This window comes from Phyllobates terribilis, unplaced genomic scaffold (genome assembly GCF_046119375.1).
Source record: "Phyllobates terribilis strain yellow unplaced genomic scaffold, ASM4611937v1 Scaffold_327__1_contigs__length_2127877, whole genome shotgun sequence".
NCBI lineage: Eukaryota > Metazoa > Chordata > Amphibia > Anura > Dendrobatidae > Phyllobates > Phyllobates terribilis.
Genome location: NW_027363087.1, coordinates 642,501 through 664,195, shown reverse-complemented (window position 1 = coordinate 664,195; position 21,695 = coordinate 642,501). Strand labels below are relative to the sequence as shown.

The window sequence follows — 21,695 nt, the reverse complement described above, 5'->3', positions numbered from 1 at the left end:
AACACACATATATACATACACTTTGCATTGTTCACCATGCAGCTTCGCATAAATGTTGATATCATTATAGTAATCAGAGATACGGAATGTTTTTCAAAGGATATATATATATTTTTTACACTACAATATTAGTACCCTAAGGGAACTTGAACATAAAATCTCATGATCATATTGTTAACGCACATCGCTACAGTGGATTACCTAATTTATCCCCGTCAACCTATCAAACCCCGACTCTGGCAGTATCTGTTAAACTGTACTGTATGGCAGACCAAAAGGCCATTTTCGGGCTCTTGGTTGCCATAGTCCATTGGCACCGCTGCGCACATTAGAGGTGCTGATGATGGTCTGACAAAGGGAGCGCTCTTTTTTTTTTTGGTCAGATTCTTTGTGTGCTGTTGTCACTATCGGCATATCAGATTCAACTGCTAAACCTGGTGAGAACACATCAGAATCCTGGCTGTGTATATCAATTGAGCTCCTGCTGCTCCGATGCAGAGGCTGTACCGTACAGATCCCTCAAGCAGTGCACAAAGTGACCTGATCATGACGGTTTTATACATCAGTTTGCGTTAAGGAGAGAATGTTTTCAATCCCCAGAAGTACTTTTTTCTACATAATTGAATCTACAGTTAGGTCCATATATATTTGGACAGAGACGACATTTTTCTAATTTTGGTTCTAGACATTACCACAATGAATTTTAAACAAAACAATTCTGATGCAGTTGAAGTTCAGACTTTCAGCTTTCATTTGAGGGTATCCACATTAAAATTGGATGAAGGGTTTAGGAGTTTCAGCTCCTTAACATGTGCCACCCTGTTTTTAAAGGGACCAAAAGTAATTGGACAATTGACTCCAAGGCTATTTCATGGACAGGTGTGGGCAATCCCTTCGTTATGTCATTCTCAATTAAGCAGATAAAAGGCCTGGAGTTGATTTGAGGTGTAGTGCTTGCATTTGGAAGGTTTTGCTGTGAAGTAAACATGCGGTCAAAGGTGCTCTCCATGCAGGTGAAACAAGCCATCCTTAAGCTGCAAAAACAGGAAAAAAAAACATCCAAGAAATTGCTACAATATTAGGAGTGGCAAAATCTACAGTTTGGTACATCCTGAGAAAGAAAGAAAGCACTGGTGAACTCATCAATGCAAAAAGACCTGGGCGCCCACGGAAGACAACAGTGGTGGATGATCTTAGAATAATCTCCATGGTGAAGAGAAACCTCTTCACAACAGCCAACCAAGTGAACAACACTCTCCAGGAGGTAGGCGTATCAATATCCAAATCTACCATAAAGAGAAGACTGCATGAAAGTAAATACAGAGGGTTCACTGCACTGTGCAAGCCACTCATAAGCATCAAGAATAAAAAGGCTAGACTGGACTTTGCTAAAAACATCTAAAAAAGCCAGCACAGTTCTGGAAGAACATTCTTTGGACAGATGAAACCAAGATCAACCTCTACCAGAATGATGGAAAGAGAAAAGTATGGTGAAGGCGTGGTACAGCTCATGATCCAAAGCATACCGCATCATCTGTAAAACACGGCGGAGGCAGTGTGATGGCTTGGGCATGCATGGCTGCCAGTGGCACTGGGTCACTAGTGTTTATTGATGATGTGACACAGGACAGAAGTAGCCGAATGAATTCTGATGTATTCAGAGCCATACTGTGTGCTCAGATCCAGCCAAATGCAGGCAAACTGATTGGTCGTCGTTTCATACTACAGATGGACAATGACCCAAAACATAAAGCCAAAGCAACCAAGGAGTTTATTAAAGCAAAGAAGTGGAATATTCTTGAATGGCCAAGTCAGTCACCTGAACTCAACCCAATTGAGCATGCATTTCACTGGTTAAAGACTAAACTTCAGACAGAAAGGCCCACAAACAAACAGCAACTGAAAACCACCGGAGTGAAGGCCTGGCAGAGCATCAAAAAGGAGGAAACACAGCGTCTGGTGATGTCCATGAGTTCAAGACTTCAGGCAGTCATTGCCAACAAAGGGTTTTCAACCAAGTACTAGAAATGAACATTTTATTTACAATTATTTAATCTGTCCAATTACTTTTGGTCCCTTTAAAAACAGGGTGGCACATGTTAAGGAGCTGAAACTCCTAAACCCTTCATCCAGTTTTAATGTGGATACCCTCAAATGAAAGCTGAAAGTCTGAACTTCAACTGCATCTGAATTGTTTTGTTTAAAATTCATTGTGGTAATGTCTAGAACTAAAATTAGAAAAATGTTGTCTCTGTCCAAATATATATGGACCTAACTGTAAGTAACTATATTCCGCAAAAGCATGAAAAAAAAATCTAAATGTTTAAACCTTTTCTGCTGTTTAGTAGATTTACTCTTTCAGAGCACTAGATGCTGTGCATTAGATGAAATTAAAGGGGGTGACCACTGCTGGACAACCTCTTAAAGGGAAACTGTCACCCCCTGGGACTTTTCAGACCTCTAATATGGGCATACAGGTAATAGAAATGTAAATCTATACATACCTGTATGCCTCATATTAGAGGTCTGGTTGGGTTGAAATGTCTTTTTATTCAATCTGTTTACTGATGCTTGGGGAATGGGAAGAAATCCCCGCCTACTTTATGAATTACAATGTCCCCCACACCCACTCCCTTGCCCTGTGACATGCAGTCTCGTCTTCCAAGTCCCGCTCATGCTCACATCACCTTTAACACAAGGCGCACTTTTTTTTTCTCCCAGCTATGTGACTCCCTGGCGTCTGCTCACAAGATCACTGCTGGAAACATAACTGGGAGAAAAAAGTGTGACTCGTGTTAAAGGGAATCTGTCGCCCCCACGGGTGATATCATACCACTACTATGGCCATACAGGTTATAGAAAAGTAAGGCTATGTGCCCACGATGCAGAAATGCATGCGGATTTTACATGTGTTTTTCCCGCCAGGTAGAAGCGTTTGTCAAGCGTTTTTGCATGCATTTCTACATGCGGGTTATTAAGCGCTTTTCAAAGCGATTTTAGCATCACTTGGAAAGTGCTTGACAACTTGGTCACACTATATAAATCCATGCAACCGGCATATATAGTGTGACCAAGTAATAGTTAAAAAGGAAAATAAAAATAAATGAATAAAATAAGAATGGTGAAAAGTAAAAAATAAAGATTGTACTTGCCTTCCGATGGCCCGTGGTCTTCTTCTCTGATGTGTCCAGTTTCCCCTGTGTCTCGTGGTGGTGTGAAGGACCTGCGATGACGTCATTGAGTCATGTGACAGGTCACGCGACCGCCGACGTCAGTGGTCGCGTGACCTGTCTCATGACTCAATTACGTCATGTCAGGTCCTCACACCACCGCGAGCCGCCCAACACACCGCACGCATCGCTGAGGAGACCGGGAGGACATCAGAAGGTAAGTATAATCTTTATTTTTTTATTTTAAATTCTTTTTTTTTACAGGTACCATTTTACAATTACGCTGCGTGTCCGCAAAATTAATGGACATGCTGCGTATTTTTCCGCATTGATAATCCGCAGCGGAAATTTCCGCACAGCACATGCTTATTATCATTGGGGATCATGGGGCACATATTACCAAGCGTTTTTTAAGCGTTTTCGCTGCGGAAATTCCACGGCAAAAGCTCTTGAAAAACGCATAGTGGGCACGCAGCCTTAATCTATACATACCTGCATGGCCCATAGCTGAGGTCTGATTGCAGAGAAAAGCACTTTAATTAATTATTTTTTCCACAGGCTTGAAGCAAACCCCGCTTATGTGCTTATTATTCCCCTAAATCCCCGCCTCTCTGCTTAATTATCATATCCCCCCACTCCCCTGCATGTCACAGGACCCTGTGTGGTGCACTGTGCTCCCTGACTTCTGGGCATGCGCAGAGGGCCGCTCACATAGAGCGCGCTTTGCTTCATCCCGGCCTCGACTCTCCGTGCACTGTGCTGCAGGGTTCTATTGCGCAGGCGCCGGGAGTCACCGTCACTTTCCGGCACCTGCGCAATAGAAACCTGCAGCGCAGAGCACAGGTAGACGGGCCTGGATGAAGCAAAGCGCGCTCTATGTGAGCGGCCCTCTGCGCATGCCCGGAAGTCAGGGAGCACAGTGCACCACACAGGGTCTGTCACAGGGCCCTGTGACGTGCAGGGGAGGGGGGATATGATAATTAAGCAGAGAGGCGGGGATTTGAAGGAATAATAAGCACACAGGCGGGGATTGCTAGGCGTCTCCCGGACACCAAGCCTATGGAAAAAAGAATTGATTAAAGTCCTTTATGCCCAGAGGTCTGATATCGCCCAGGGGGGTGACACATTCCCTTTAAAGGTGAGGTGAGCGTGCGCAGGACCTGGAAGATGAGACTGCACGTCACATGCAGGGGAGTGGGGTTGGGTAACATTGTAATTCACAAAGTAGGCGGGGATTTCTTCACCCCAAGCATCAGTATACGGATTGAATAAAAAGACATTTTAAATCAACTAGACCTCTACTCTGGGCCATAGCGGTAGGTATTCATTTACATTTCTATCACCTGTATGCCAATATTAGCGGTCAGATAAGGGCCAGGGGGTGACAGATTCCCTTTAATAATGGACCAAGTTGCTATCTAAATTAATAATGGTGAAAAAAAGCAATATGATGTTGCTCTTCTGTTTTTAGCCTTCTGTTCCCCGCTTGTCTCTTAACATACAAATATCCCATAATTGCTGCCGTGGTCATGTGACATTTGTTCATGCCAGGAGATGGGCAGAGTACACAGGGCTGAGGGCAGAGGTGCAACGCCGACAGATTGGTAAATCCAACATGGTAAGCTAAACCTCCGACTCCACAGCACGGCCTCACTACTGAGCGTGTACATAAAGTGCAGCACAGATTCATCTCAACTAAAAGCCCAGATCCTTAGATCAGGAATAGAAAAGACATTTATAGGACATTTCATAACTTTCCCAAATTCTTAGGAAAACATTTACAGCACATCCTGCATTATACTACTGTACTCAATTTATTATATATTTTCAGAGTCGGTCCATTTTATACCGACTCCACCTAAATGGAGACCGACTCCACAGCCCTGGTTACATTTATTAAATCAGTAAGGTGACTGAGGTTGAGACGTCAGTGGAGTAGCTGTATAGAGCTACTATATATGCATATGTGCTAATCAAACTGCCCTGCAGTTACGCAATGTGGCACTTAGCAGTGGTATTTTTGTGCCAGACATCCATATAACTGATTTGTGAGCTACAGTGTATAGTTTGATGGATAGATATATTTGTGTGTGTATGTATGTGTGTGTGTATATAAATTAACACATGTGGAATTATATACTTAACAAAAAAGTGTGAGACAACTGAAAATATGTCTTATATTCTAGGTTCTTCAAAGTAGCCACCTTTTGCTTTGATGACTGCTTTGCACACTCTTGGCATTCTCTTGATGAGCTTTAAGAGGTAGTCACCGGAAATTTTCTTCCAACAATCTTGAAGGAGTTCCCAGAGATGCTTAGCACTTGTTGGCCCTTTTGCCTTCACTCTGCGGTCCAGCTCACCCCAAACCATCTCGATTGGGTTCAGGTCTGGTGAATGTGGAGGCCAGGTCATCTGGCGTAGCACCCCATCACTCTCCTTCTTGGTCAAATAGCCCTTACACAGCCTGGAGGTGTGTTTGGGGTCATTGTCCTGTTGACAAAATAAATGATTGTCCAACTAAATGCAAACCGGATGGAATAGCATGCCGCTGCAAGATGCTGTGGTAGCCATGCTGGTTCAGTATGCCTTCAATTTTGAATAAATCCCCAACAGTGTCACCAGCAAAGCACCCCCACACAATCACACCACCTCCATGCTTCACGGTGGGAACCAGGCATGTAGAGTCCATTCGTTCACCTTTTCTGCGTCGCACAAAGACACGGTGGTTGGAACCAAAGATCTCAAATTTGGACTCCTCAGACCAAGCACAGATTTCCACTGGTCTAATGTCCATTCCTTGTGTTCTTTAGCCCAAACAAGTCTCTTCTGCTTGTTGCCTGTCCTTAGCAGTGGTTTCCTAGCAGCTATTTTACTATGAAGGCCTGCTGCACAAAGTCTCCTCTTAACAGTTGTTGTAGAGATGTCTCTGCTGCTAGAACTCTGTGTGGTATTGACCTGGTCTCTAATCTGAGCTGCTGTTAACATGCGATTTCTGAGGCTGGTGACTCAGATAAACTGATCCTCAGAAGCAGAGGTGACTCTTGGTCTTCCTTTACTGGGGCAGTCCTCATGTGAGCCAGTTTCTTTGTAGCGCTTGATGGTTTTTGCAACTGCACTTGGGGACACTTTCAAAGTTTTCCCAATTTTTCGCACTGACTGACCTTCATTTCTTAAAGTAATGATGGCCACTCGTTTTTCTTCGCTGCTTTTTTCTTGCCATAATACAAATTCTAATAGTCTATTCAGTAGGACTATCAGCTGTGTATCCACCAGACTTCTGCACAACACAACTGATGGTCCCAACCCCATTAATAAGGCAAGAAATCCCACTTATTAAACCTGACAGGGCACACCTGTGAATTGAAAACCATTTCCGGTGACTACCTCTTGAAGCTCATCAAGAGAATGCCAAGAGTGTGCAAAGCAGTCATCATAGCAAAAGGTGGCTACTTTGAAGAACCTAGAATATAGGACATATTTTCAGTTGTTTCACACTTTTTTGTTAAGTATATAATTCCACATGTGTTAATTCATAGTTTTGATGCCTTCAGTGTGAATGTACAATTTTCATAGTTATGAAAATACATAAAAATCATTAAATGAGAAGGTGTGTCCAAACGTTTGGTCTGTACTGTATATATAATATATGTATGTGTGTATGTATATATATATCTATATCTCTATCCATATGTATATTTGTCACAGGGCCCTGTGATGTGCAGGGGAGGGGGGGATATGATAACTAAACAGAGGCGGGGATTTAGGGGAATAATAAGCACATAGGCAGGGATTTCTTGACATTCTACAGGAACGGGGAAGGAGACAGTAGGTTGGGGGTGGTTGCAGTAGCTTTGGTGTTGAGGTTGCAGCAAGCAAGGTCATGGCAGGCTGTAAGCTTGTTTGAAGAGATGGGTTTTCAGGTTCCGTCTGAAGGATCCAAATGTGGAGGCTAATCAGACGTGTTGAGGCACAGAATTCCATGGGATGGGGAGAAATCTTGGAGGCGATTGGGTGAGGAACGAATTAGTGTGTAGGAGAGGAGGTGGCCTTTGGAGGACTGGAGATTACGTGAGGAAATATATCGGGAGATTAGTTCAGAGATGTACAGAGAGGAAAGGTTATGGATGGCTTTGTAGGTCAGTGTAGTTTGAACTGGATATTCTGCGCAATTGGGGGCCAGTGAAGAGATTTGCAAAGGGGGGTAGCGGAGGAGTAGCGATGCGAGAGATGAACCAGTCACGCAGCAGAGTTGAGGATGGACTGGAGGGGTGTGAGAGTGGTAGCAGGTAGGCCACAGAGGAGCATGCTGTTGTTGTCGAGGCGGGAGATGATGAGGGCATGCACAACCAGTTTAGTAGATGGAGGGATTCTGGAAATTTTTGAGCTGCAGGCAACAATAGGTGGCGAGAGCTTGGATATGGGGTTTGAAGGACAGGGAAGATTCAAGGGTTACTCCGAGGCAGCGGATTGCCGGTACTGGGGAAAGTGTGGCGTCATTTATTGTGATAGAAATATCAGGTGGGGAAGATACGCAAGATGGGGGAAAGATGAGTTCAGTTTTGTCCACATTGAGCTTTAGGAAGCAAGAGGAGAAAAGGAGGATATGGCTGATAGACATGCTGGAATTCTGGACAGCAGAGCGGTGACATCTGTGCCAGAGAGGTAGATCTGGGTGTCATCAGCGTACAAATGGTATTGGAAGCAGTGAGATTTTGAGCTGTCCCAGGCCAAGGGTATAGATTGAGAAGCGTAGTGGTCCTAGGACAGAGCCTTGAGAGACTCCCAGAGTGGGGGCGGGATGAGGAGGTAGCGTGGGAGATGCTAAATGTGCGGTTAAAAAGGTATGAGGAGATCCAAGATAGGGCAAGTTTTTGATGCCAAAGGAAGAGAGGATCTGTAGTAGGACTTGCAGTGGTCTACTGTGTCAAAGGCTGAGGACAGGTCAAGAAGGAGAACAGAATTGTCAGCTTTGGCTGTAAGTAATTAGTAATTTTGGTAAGGGCAGTTTCGGTGGAATGGTGTGGGTGGAAGCCAGATTGTTAGTTGTCGAAGAGGGTTAGATGAGAAGTGAGAGGAAAGTTCAGCGTGAACGTGTTGCACAAGGCTTTTGGAGGCAAATGGGAGCAACGATATAGGGCGGTAGCTAGACAAGGCGGTTGGGTCGAGGGATGGCTTTTTGAGGATGGGCATGATTGTGGAATGCATGAAGGCAGCGGGGAAGGTACCAGAAGTTAGTGATTGGCTGAAGAGATGGGTAAGGGATGGGATGAGTGTGGGGAATGAGTGTCGAGGGTGACCGAGTCAATAGCTGATGTGAGAATGGCATTGTAGAAAGCAGTGGCGTTGACGGTGTCGTGGAGTGAGGATATGGATATCAGTGGTAGAATAGAGTCAGAGAGTGTACGAGTGTCTAGATGTGCAAGGTTTCTGCGGGGGTGTGCTAGTTGCTGGGCATGGGTGGCAGGTGAGGAGAACTGGGATGAGAAAAAGAGTATATGGTGGTCAGATAAGGGTAAGGGGGAGGTTTTGAGGTTAGATCGGGAGCAGAGTCGGATGAAGGTGAGGTCTAGTGTGTGTCCGTCTGTGTGGGTAGCTCAGGAGGACGAAGTCCAAAGGATGAAGTAAGCGACAGGAGTTTAGATGCTGTTGACTGGCGAATGTCAGTGGGGATGTTGAAATCACCCATGTTGATTGTGGGAATGTCAGCAGAGAGAAAGTAAAGAAGCCAAGAGGAGAATTGATCAATAAAGGCAGTGACCGGGCTCTCAGGTCGGTATGACAGCCACTTGGAGGGAGAGTAGATGCGGACAGAGTGGACTTCAAAAGAAGGGAGGGTAGAGGTGGGATAGGGATAAAGGTGTAGTTGGTAGAAAGGAAAAGACCTACTCCTCCACCATGTCTGTTACCAGGGCGAGGAGTGTGGGTGAAGTGGAGCCCACTATAACACAGCGCAGCAGGGGAGACAGTGTTGGCGTGTGTCAACCATGTCTCTGTGATGCCCAGGAAGGAGAGATGGGCCTCTCTGAGAGGTAAAGAGGTCGTGGACAAAATAGAGCTTGTTGCAGACAGAGTGGGCGTTCCAAAGTGCTCCAGAGAGAGGGAGCAGGGGGGTGGGCGTTAGGGGCACGGGTTTTATTTGGGAGAGGTTGCGGTAGTTTGCAGTTGGTTGGAAGCGATAGGAGGAGGAATTGGTGGGAGTTGTGAATTATGGGGCTCCAGGATTGGGAGAAGGAGAGTGTCCGGCTTGTTTTATGTTTATAGATAGATCTGAGGTTGAGGAGCAGGTGTGCAGATGAGGTCAGGTGAGGGGGTAAGCGGGAAGGAGAGATTATTATTTGGTTAGAGAGTGCTGGGGTTTGGGGGATAGTGAAGGAGAGTAAGGATTAGTGGTGCAAAGACAGCAAGGGCGTATGTAAGCATAATGAAGGTTTAAGTGTGAATGAGAGAGAGAAACTAGGCACAATTAGTAAATAGTTACTCCTACCTTCTGGCCTACTTCCGGCTTATTTCAGATTAAGACCCTTAAGCACGACCCTTCAGAGCCAGACCCATCTTTATCTAGAAGTTTCATCTCTACCCAATGTGGGTTTGCGTTTTTTTTTTTATTTATTGGGATTCGCCCTTTTATGATTCAGAATAAGATGTTTAGATTTTTTCCAACCGCTTCAATTAAGTGCTTATGACCTGCTATTAAAGGGAATCTGACATCTGATACTTGCTGCCCAATCTGAGGGTGGCATGATTCAGGCAGTGGCTGAGATCAGTTAGTGGATTGGGCATGAAGTGTCAGATGTCAGGTTCACTGTAAAGCGCTTGCACGTACTGTGTGTGTTCGGCTACTGCTGCTAGACTGCATTTGTGGCCGGTTCCTTTGGCAATAAGCTGTAAACAATAAAAAAAGAAAATTTTTAAGTAACCTGTCGCCATGAAAATGCAGTCCTATCTGCAGGCATCATGTTATTGAGGAGGAGGAGGAACAGATTAGATTGATATATAGTTTTGTGAAAAAAAAAAATTCAGTATAAGCTGTTTTCATCACCTAAATCTGTTCTTTCTGAGACTTTCAGTCCAGTGGGCAGTCCTGTCAATGATTGACATCTATCACTGTAAGTACACTTGTACAGAGAAAGTTGTCAATCACTGATAGGACCGCCAACTGGACAGAAAATCTCAAAAGGCAGAGGTTTGTGATGAAAATACGGGTTATACGGAACTTTTTTTCAGTAAACTATAGATCAATCTAATTTGATTTTCCTTCTCAATAACATGATGCCTGCAGATAGGACTGCATTTTCATGGTGACAGGTTCCCTTTAATATCAGGAGAACAGATGCAAATTTTAATGAAAAGTAACTGCAACAGTGATTATGTATTTTATCAAATGCAACATATGTAATATTTTATGTAAGATTCACTTCTACGTCATTAAAAACACATGCAATAGAACATCTAAATAGGTTTTGTGATACTAACACACAAGGTTTCCAATCCAGTTAAAATGTATTACTATTATACTGCAGTTAAAAGGATTGTTCACCACTCGGGGAAACCCCCTCCTCAATCCCTATGTTTTCCCCTTGTAAAATAATACATATACTCACCTCTGTTGCCGGTGCTGTTCCCGAGGTGTCGACACGGGGTCTCCCAGGGCTCGCATAACATTGTCATACGATCCTTGCGGCCAATCAGCGCTTGCTTCACTCTGCCCTATGGGTGTTATTTTACTGTGCCAAACAAGGATTGAGATGGGGTTGTCCAAGTAGTGGACAACCCATTTAAAGACGGTGTCTGTCTGAAAATGCAGTACCTTATATGCATGTACTTTGTGGAGTTTTAAAATCTTCTGATAAAAATTGTGACCTGCAGGTTAAAACTTATTTCAAGATTTGTCAATGAAATGGAAAGCCCTCTAGGGTATTATTATAGACTGCAAATAATGTTTTTGTACATATTTCTAGCAATATGATTTCTTTTCAGTTACATCGCCTGATACCAGTGTGTCAATATTTAGCTGGCAAGTTAATACGTATGGACAAAATAAGCCTTCAATTTACATGGGAGTGTTTGATATAAATCGTTGGTATCAAGCACAGATGCCGGATTCGTTAATGTAAGATTTTTTTTTTGTGGGAGAGGAGAGTAATGGCATTCCTTTCATTGTATACTCCAATTATTTTCTTTCTCTCACAGGCCTGGTCAGTTTCTTAGAAACTGTTCATATGTTGCATTTTGGTCTCTTGAAGCCTTGACAAACATGACTGATGACACCATCTTTGATGTTCTTGTACATGAACGTAGTTTGACTAGAGGTGTTCCGCCTGCATATCCACCACCAGAACAGTTCTACTTTCCAAGCACCTATAATTTTGGTAATGATTATTTTTAATTATTATTGATGGCCTTGAATAGTAAATTAATTTATATATATTTTTTCCTATATAAATTAGACCTATTTTAATATAGTAATGTTTATGTACCCCTCCTGCTACAGTTTGACCCTGTGATAGTACATGCTCTGGCATTATTTCGGCACCCTGATTTTGTGCCATTATTAGTCATTGTTCGCTTCTGGGATTTGAACTGAAAGCTGTCTAGAAGCCAGTGCAGTAGCCATTGAGCTATACACTGAATAAATCTAGGCGTTCTATTAGGTTATATGATTTTCAGTGCAAACCAGTCTGCAACTCATTGGGACTTTCGCACATACCTCCTCCAAGCCAAATATAAATGATGTGTGACTTTGATATGTGATTCTGATATCTGACTTTCTTCAAACATCAGAATCACAGTGACTTTTAGACACCTCGGGTACTTTTAGACACCTCGGGTATTTTCATGGTTGATCTCATAAGCCAAGAAAAACTTCTTTCATCAATTGAGTGAATAGCTCAATGGTAAGTGCACTGGCTTCTGGACAAAGTTTTGGGTTCAAGTCCCAGCGAATAGTGACTTTTTTTTTATCACATGTCAGTCAGTTCTCAGACAAGGTATTTAGCCTCAAACTGGCATTATTCTGATGTTTGACTTTGATGTCTGATCATGTCCTAAAATGGACACTGTAAGTTGATTCCCTGTCATAAACAGGTACAGTGTTCCACCTCACCCATCTCCTCCTCACCCTTTCAGCAGCAATAATGTGCCATCTGTCCATTCCACATCTCATCCCTATATATCACCAAGAACAAATGCCACTTCTCCATCCCACCTGTCATCAGGAATGATGCACCCCTTGTCTGTCCCTCTCCCGTCCTCACCTGTGATCAGTAGGAATGATGTGCCATCTCTCCATCCCACGCCTTATTAGCAGGACATACAGCGCCTTGTGAAAGTATTTGGCCCCCTTGAACTTTTCTACCTTTTGCCACATTTCTGGCTTCAAACATGAAGATATAAAATTCTACTTTTTTGGGGAAGAACCAACAACCAGTGGAACACAATCATGAAGTGGAACGAAATTTCTTGGATATTTTAAACTTTTTAAAAAAATTAAAAACTAATTTAGGTTTAATGAGTTTTCTGACGATATTTTTTTTGTTTTCTGTCATATTGAAGATGCTACTTGCTTGTTGAATTCCGGAGTTATCCACATCACATGCACTGGCTTTCATAAAGAGGTAAAAGAACAATGAAATCTTTCCTATCTAAAATTGACAAATTTGCTTGAGATTTTTATTTATTGAAAATTATAATTTTTTTCTTTAAAAGGAATCTGTCAGCATGTTTTTGCTATGTAAATTAAGGACAGCATGACGGGGATAAAGCACTAAACTCAATGGTGTCATATGTCCACGCTGTGTGGTGGTGTTACACTTTAATCACCTTGATTAACATTGCTGTGAGGATCCGGCAGGCCGGCAATCGTCCAACTCAGCCCCCTTCTGTGATAAGCACCTCACTGTCTGTAGAGAGCCTGGTGTGGGCAGGGGCAGCTTTCTCATCTCTGCTGCATTGCTAAACCTAAAAATTGTGTCCCTACTACTGCGCCCAGTAATCAAAGTGGTACATCGTTGGATTCAGGGTCTCTTTGCCTACATCAGGCTGCTTAGAGGAGGTAGCAATAATCTGCTGAGAGATTCCCTTTGATAATTAAATCTTCTTGGAACAGTTTATATACAGTAGATGCACTTTGTTTTTGCAACACTTTTCACCTACTCAAATGAATGGGAAAAATAACGCCATACATACATACATACATACATACATACATACATACATACAAAATGCACGGTTGTACGGAGTGTTTTTTTTGCCAACACTTTGTTTTGGGGCAGAAGCATTTGCAGCAAAAATGCAATGTCTGAACATTTATGTTTCTGCTTGTCAATGGAAGTCATTAAAGTGAACCTGTCACAAGGTTTGTCCCATATAAGATATGGCCACCACCGTTCAGCCCTGATATACAGCATTCTATAATGCAGGGTATATGCCCCCAAGCCGGCCTGCAAGACAATAAAAAGATGTTTTATTATACTTCCCTGCGTGGCGGTCGAGTCTGGTCCGAGGGGTGTCGCCCGTCCTTGTCCAGCGTCGTTGTCCTCCTTGCTTTGTGTGGATGACTCGTCCTGTACGTCATCCACAGATTCTCCCGGCATCGTGCTCCTACACAGGCGTACTTCTCTGTCCTGATGAGGGCAGAGTACAGTAGTGCAGTGTGCATGCACCTGGGCTCTTTGACCTGTTCCGGCACATGCACTGCAGTACTTTGCTCTGCCCTCGACAGGGCAGAGAAGTAGGCGTGCACAGGAGCACAATGCCAGGGGACTGTATAGATGACATACGGGACGCGTCATCCACGCAAAGCAAGGAGGAGGATGACATCGCAAGAAGGGAGGCACCGAACCAAGACGAGCGACACCCCTCCACAAATTTTCCAGTGATCAGGACCTCCTGATGTCAGGCTCGAGAGGATCGGGATTCTTCGCATTCCTCTTTCCTTTTGCCGTGGTCCGGAGGCCGACATCTTGCTGATCAAGGGGTCCCTCAGCCTGTCCGGTTGAGCCAATGCTCCCGAAGAAAACTGCTTCCCCCTCGGGGGGCTCTCAGTTCACGCTGCTCAAGCCCTGCGTGCAACTCCTATGCGTCCTGAAGATTGAATTCGCAGCACTTCCGGTTATAAAGGTAGCGACATGCAGACCTCTAGTGCCCGGTGAGCGTTCCACCGTGGAACGCACTGCTTCTTTTTTTTTTTTTTTTTTAAATGGTGCCAAATCCTAAATTTAAGGTGAAATGCCTTTTTGATGATTCTGATGGAAAACAGGTGTGATAATACTATTTAAGTATTGTTAGAGGGGAGCTGAGGTTACCAGTGCATCCAGAATGACCGCTATGGAAGGACAAACCACTGGTCGCTCTGATACACCTGCTGAACCACCAGTACAAGTCAGTTATCTGGGGATTACTCCCTTTCTGTTTCACTTACTGATTCCATCTGTCTTCGTTAGTATTTTTATTCTATGATCCCTTGTTCTTATAGGACAAGGTGATCCCTGAAATATCTGTGATGCCTTTGGCCACTAAGAAAAGAGGGAAATGATTTTCCATCTGTAACACAAAGCTACCGGATACATATGGGAAACAATTATGCACTGACTGTATTGCCAAGGTGGTTAAGGAGGAACATTCCTCTTTTATGACTGATATAAGCACCATAATGTGGGAAGAATCTAGTTCTGAGGAGGAAGAATTGTCAGGTTACTCTGATCCTGAACAAGAGGAAAGAGAAGGATCTATCTCCGTTTCCCCAAAGGATAAAAATAAATCTTTTTTCCTGGGAAGATACTGATGTACTTCTATCAGCCGTGAGAAACACCATGAAAGTCGAGGACACTCACCAGCCCTCCCCGGTACAGGATAAAACGATCGAGGTTTGAGAAGCCGTATGAACAGAGTATTCCCCGTTAATAATCATATTAAAGCCATGATACTAGAGGAGTGGAAAGACATGAAAAATACACTAATTTATTCCCAGAAGTTTCAAATCACGTCTACCGTTTGAACCAGAGGCAATTAAAATTATGGAAACAAATCACTAAAATTGATATCCCGATAGCCAGAGTAGCGAAGAAAGCATCCACCCTATTTGAGAACTCATCATGTTTGAAAGACCCTATGGACAGGAAAGCAGACTGTCTTCTCAAAAAGACCTGGGAGACCTCTGCTACAATAATAAAAGCTAAAATAGCAGCTACCTCAGTAGCAAGGTACATGAATATATAGTTAAAGCAATCAGAAGGTCATCTGAGGAAGAAGACTTCCAGAGATGAGGTCCTAGAATCCATTTCATTACTAAAAATGGCAATGGGATTTATGGCTGACTCCTCAGCCGAGTCAATTAGATTTGCCGCAAGGAATGGGGCACTTTCCACCATGGCTAGGCGAGCAATATGGCTAAAAACTTGGTCAGGTGATAGCCACTCCAAGAACAAACTGTGTTCCATCCCCTTTTCTGGCCTTTGAGTATTCGATCCAGTTCTGGACGATATGGTATAAAAAGCCTCAGAGGAAAAAAAGGGGTTTCCAGAAGAAAAACCTAAAGTATCATCCTTTCTGAGGCCTCGTTCCTATCAAAGACCAGAATATACTGGGAAGATGGAGCTACCCGAAGGGAGGTAATAGAAGGAATATCTTTGCCAGTGCAGGAAATGGCACGTGTAGACAATGATGTGAAGAGAGTAGTTGGGAGACTCCAATACTTAAAGCATGGACAGAAGTATCCAACAATCCATGGATACTCCAATCAATTGCAGAGGGATGCAGAAGAGCTTTCGTAGGGAAGATTCCACCTAACTACGCAGTCCCCACAGGTCTCCAGAAAGCTAATGACGGATGTGGAAAAATTGGTGGATTCAGGAGTAGTAATACCAGTGCCAGAAGCAGAATGGCTTGTGGAATACTATTCAAACCTATTTTCAATTAAAAAAAAAAAAAAAGGGGGGGGGGGGCGATTATAAATCTAAATTCTCTAAACATGTCAGTGGCATACAAAAAATTCAAGATGGAGTCGATAAGATCAACGATTCCACTAATAAAACATGATAATGTGTACGATAGATCTATTATCATGTACCCATTCACCCTCACAGTCAAAAATATCTAAGATTTGCACTGAAAAAGGGGGAGAACATTCTGCATTATCAGTTCAGATGCCTCCTATTTGGTCTATCCTCAGCCCCACGTATCTTCACCAAACTGGTGGCAGAAGTTATGGCTTTCCTGAGAGAGCAGGGAGTATTAATTGTCCAGTATTTGGACCATTTCCTATTAATTGCAGAGTCACCCCAGCAACTTAAAGCCAGTATAACTTCAACCGTCTTGATTATAAAAAAAATCTGGGATGGATTGTAAACTGGAAGAAATCAGATCTTATACCAGGAAGAAGAAGAAACCTCTTCAGGAATCCTCCTAGACTCAAAACTAAAAATATCCTTTTTACCAGACAAAAAAACAAACTTAGAGACAGAGTCCTTGCTTTCGGAAGGAAATCACAAATCTCCATCTGGGAAAGCATGAAAATTTTAGGATTAATGACCGCTTCGATACCCAGAGTTCAGTGGAGCCAATTCCACTCGAGACAACTACATCAGATTCTAACAACCTGAAACAGGAAGATGGACGGTCTAGACAAGAAAATAAGCTTGTCTGTGATAACCAGGAAGTCATTAACATGGTGGACTTCCAGGGCCAACCTACGGAAGGGGATTATGTGGAAGTTGTCTCCATTTGTAACCGTCACCACTGACGCAAGCAACAGTGGCTGGTGGGGTCCATATAAACGATCAGTACCTACAAGGTACCTGGTAGGGGCAAAACCTGCCCAGATCATCAAACCTCAGAACTCCAGGCAGTCTGGGAAACATTAAAAAGATGTCGGGCAGATCTAAAGAACCAATACATCAGAATCCTGTCGGACAATATCACAACAGTGGCCTTCCTCAGACATTAAGGGGGATCAAGACATCACCATCTGCAAGATTTAGCAGGAAAGATTTTTTAGTGGGCAGAAGAAACAGTACTATCAGTAAGTGCAATACACCTGAAGGGGTCTCAGAACTCCGTGACAGATTTCCTCAGTCGGGAAACAGTGCAACAGTCAGAATGGGAACTAAAGTGGGAAGAATTCCATCGCATAATATATCGATGGGATACTCGGTGGTATCTGTTCATCACAAGGAAAAACGCACAAACAGCCAAATTCTTCTTCCTTGATCCAAAAGACAGGCCAACAGGGGTAGATGCTTTGTCCCAGAAATGGGACATGGACTTGGCTTATGCCTTTCCTCACTTGCTCTTAATTCCAGCAGTGCTAAGGAAGATACAGGAAGACCAAGCCAAGGTAATAGTAATATTACCCTTTTTGGCCCAGGAGAAGCTGGTTTCCTTTACTGAAAAAATGTCCCTAGAAGATCCAATCGTTCTTCCAGAGAGACTGGATCTGCTGATCCAGGGGCTGATATACCATCCCAACGTAAAGTTCCTCCAACCTACATCCTGAGAGGCAGATCTTGAGATCTAAAGATCGTTCAGATTCTGTCAAATCAACTATGCAAAATAGTAGAAAGCCAGTAACATGCAGCAATATACACGAAAATCTGGGGAAAAAATTGTGCACAGTATCAAGAAACTGACAGATTTCTAGTCCTAACATTCTAAATATACTAGAGATTCTATAGACTGGATTTCATAAAGGCCTAAGAGCTAGCACCCTAAAAGTGCAAATTGCAGCCCGTGGAGACACTGGGTCTTTCATGGGCATAATACTACTCAGACAACACAGGGTGAGAGTAAAACAGTGTGGCAATACTTTATTAAACCACCAATAACACCAAGGCGGATGGGAGAAATACAAGCATTGTCAACGATCCATACCTAAGGACCTAGACGACTGCATTACTGTCAGGCTAGATCCAGCTTTTTTTTACCAAAAGTAGTAACTTTTCATATGAGCAAGGAAATAGTCTTACCCTCTTTTTGCCAAGGCCATAAAAATAATCAAGAACTGACTTCACTCCCTGGATGTCAGGAGAGTAGTCCTCCATTACTTGGAGACAACAAAGGACTGGCGAGTAGACCCTAACCTGTTCGTACAGTTTGCAGGCAAAAACCAGGGGAAAAAGACATCAAAAACAGTGCTGGCAAGGTGGGTTAGGTCAGTGATAAGTCTGACCTGTTAGTCTGAAGGAAGATCCTCTCTGGATAACATCAGGGCCCATTTGGCTAAAGCAGTAGCCACATCACGGGCAGAACGAGCAGGGGCCTCGGTGGACCAGATTTGCAGAGCTGCAACATGGACAAGCCTGAACATCTTTTGCAGACACTATAAACTGGACATTCTATCAGGCCAAAAAATGGCCTTCAGAAGAAAGTCCTCAAAGTAGTAGTCCCACCCTGAATGTATACTCTGGTATTCTCCTGATGGTGATGTCAGGAGGGACATTCTGGAAAGTAGGCATTAGTCCACCGATAATAGGTTTTCCAGGAGTCCATCATGACAGCACCTATTACATTCCCTCCCTAACATTCCAGTCTGCGTCTGTGAAGGTAACATAGATAGAAGGAAACTAAATAAAATAGAGTGCGTCCGTCGTGGTGTGGTACTTGGAAAATTACTGGGGTTTGGGTGGAGGGAGGGCCTTTTATCCTCTTGTGTGTTCCTGTCCCTATCAAGGATACGAAGGACGACCTCCTGATAGTATTGTCATGATGGACTCATGGAAAACCTATTACCGGTAGGACTAATGCCTACTTGTCTTGCAGGCTGGGTTAGGGGCATGTATACAGCATTGTTATACTGCTGTATATCAGGGCTGGAAGGTGGTGGTCTTACCTCATATGGTAAAAACCTGTTGACAGGTTCCCTATAATGAGTAACTAAATCTTCACTCTAAGTCTGGTGTAAAAAGCTTTGAAAAGTCGCAACATTTTTGTACAACACGAGGCTGCTCAAAAATTTAGCAACTTTTGTCATTTTCACACCCAAATCTACCAGCTACAAAAGGTTGGAGAGACGGAGTTTGGCAACCCCCCCCCCCTGTTTGTAAAATTTATGATGAGCTTATGGTGTTCCATCAAGACAAGCGTGAAAAACGCCAGTCTTGATGAATTGGTGCTTTTAATGCTTCATGTAGATTCATTTCCAATATAAAGTGATGGTGAACTCTAGGTATATACTTAGTTACAATGTGGTTGTCCTAGCGGTGAAGATATCATACTGCATTATTTGTTTTAAGACTCTGCACTACTTAAAGAATATTGGATCATCTTTGAATGAAGAGATTGCAGATGGTTATAACAGATGCTTAGTAGCTGGTCTCCTGTCTCCAAGACTTGCTGATGTTCAGTCTTCCGGCCTGACTCGGGTAAGCTCTCCTTACTGCCATGTTGTATTTCACTTCCTATAAAATTCAGCCTTTACAGCTTTTATGTGATACCTAGGAAGAACAGCTACAAGCTGTGTTATCAGCTGCCATTGAAACTAGCTCCATCAGTCTTTTAACTCGTTGTATCAAGCAATGGATTGTAGAAGGTAAGTGTAAACAACAAAAAATGTATTCACATTTATATTTGTGCAAAATACACTATTTTGACTTTTCTCACCTGGTTCTGACTTGTGTAATTCACTTTGAAGAGAAACCCAGGTCAGCTCCAAACCTTCGCTTTGTGCTTGAATGGACGTGGGATAAAGTGGTCCTTACGAAAACCAATTTTGACAGAATTGGTAAGTTTTTGTATTGTTTTTTTGTAAGTATATACTGTACATGTGGTAATGGCTCTTATATATATGTCAAAGGTAGTGTCCCTGCCTTTAATGTGAGATCGCATGCTGAGCTCTCATCTTTCCCTGCACTTGATGGCTGATTTAATCAGCCATCAAGTGCCTCCGCAGATGCAGCGGTTCTCCACCCGCGGCTGTTAACCTGTTAAATCCCGCCGACAATCGCTGATAGTGGGATTTAACACTTGCCGACCACAAGCATGTCCTTAATCCCTCCTGTCATGTGATCGCGAGGTGCCAATGGGTTGCCATGACAGCCGGGGGTCTGCTGACCCACGTGCCTGACAGTGTGAATATCCTGTGACCATTGTCTCGTGGCCATCACTCATAGGAGAATCATCATTTCCGCAATACATGCTGGAGCACTGCAAAAAAATGCAATAAGAGGCAATCAAAGCATCGCATCTAACCCAACATCAGCTCAGAGCGCAAAAATAAGCCAATACCCAGCCCCAGATCCCGAAAAATGAAAACATTACAAGTCTCTGAAAATGGCGACAAGTGATATTTTTGTTTTTTTTTAAAAATTTTTTTACAGTTTAGGAAAAAAAAAACAAAACCTCTGCATGTTTGGTAGCTGCGTACTTGTATTGATCTGGGGAATCATATTGCTAGGTCAGTTTTACAATATATAGGGAACATGGTAAATAAAAAAACAATTGTGGAATTGTACTTTTTTTTTTGCAGTTTCTCCGTATTTGCAATTTTTGACTCGTTTTCCAGTACACTATGTGGTAGAATGGTGTCATTAAAAAGTACAAGGATGCATGATGGGATTAGATACACCAGTCTGGGGCGTATTGCTCATGATGGAATTGGATACACAGGTCTGGGGTGTACTGTGCATGATGGGATTAGATACACCGGTCTGGAGCGTATCTCACATTTTGTTGCTCACTGTCAGTGATACTGACAAGTAGACTGTCACCGAGGATGGCCGGCAGCTCCGATGCTGTTAGTTGGTGCTGCTCTCTGTATCATAAGCTGGAGATAGATATGTGACCCTTTTGCCATAGAAGTGGACGGAGCGGGGTCACGCTTGCCACCACTGCTGCCATATAAGTGGACGGAGCGGGGTCTTGTATTACACCACTGCTCCCTTAGAAATGTGTGAACCTGCTCCATCCACTTCTATATGAGCAATGGTGTAATGTGTGACCCTGCTCTATTTACTTATAGTGAACGGAGCAGGGTCACACATTACACCACTGCTCCTATAGAAGCGGACGGAGCGCGGTCACACATTACACCTCTACTCCCTTAGAAATGTGTACCCCTGCTCTGTCCACATCTATGGGAGCAGTGGTGTAATAGAATGGATAAATGTCCTGTAAATATATAATTTCACAAGCTCTCTACATATAATAAACTTACACCCTTTAGTGCCTTTCGTTTGGCACTAAAGGGTGTTTACCCTAATAAATGAAGAAAACGACGTGGGGTTCCTCTTATTATTGGTAACCAGCCAAGGTAAAGCAGGCAGCTGCGTGCTGATATTATCAGCCTGGGAAGGTTCCTGGTTATTGGGCCCTTCCCAGCCTAAAAATACCAGCCCACAGCCGCCCCAAAAGTGTTACATCACATTAGATGCGCCAATTATAGTGGTTTGCCCAGCTCTTCCCAACTGCCCTGGGGCGGTGGCAATCAGGGTTATGGTAGTTGAGTTTGACAGCTGTGATTTGTCAAAAATCACATCTGGCATCAAGCCCTGGTGTTCGTAATGGAGACGTGTCTATCAGACACCCCCACTACTA

At 43.4% G+C, this 21,695-nt stretch overlaps 1 pseudogene; it reads left to right on the top strand.

Annotated features, from left to right (window-relative positions):
* The window catches only part of LOC141221659 (protein ELYS-like), a 116,321-nt pseudogene that overhangs the window by 18,936 nt on the left and 75,690 nt on the right, over positions 1 to 21,695 (top strand).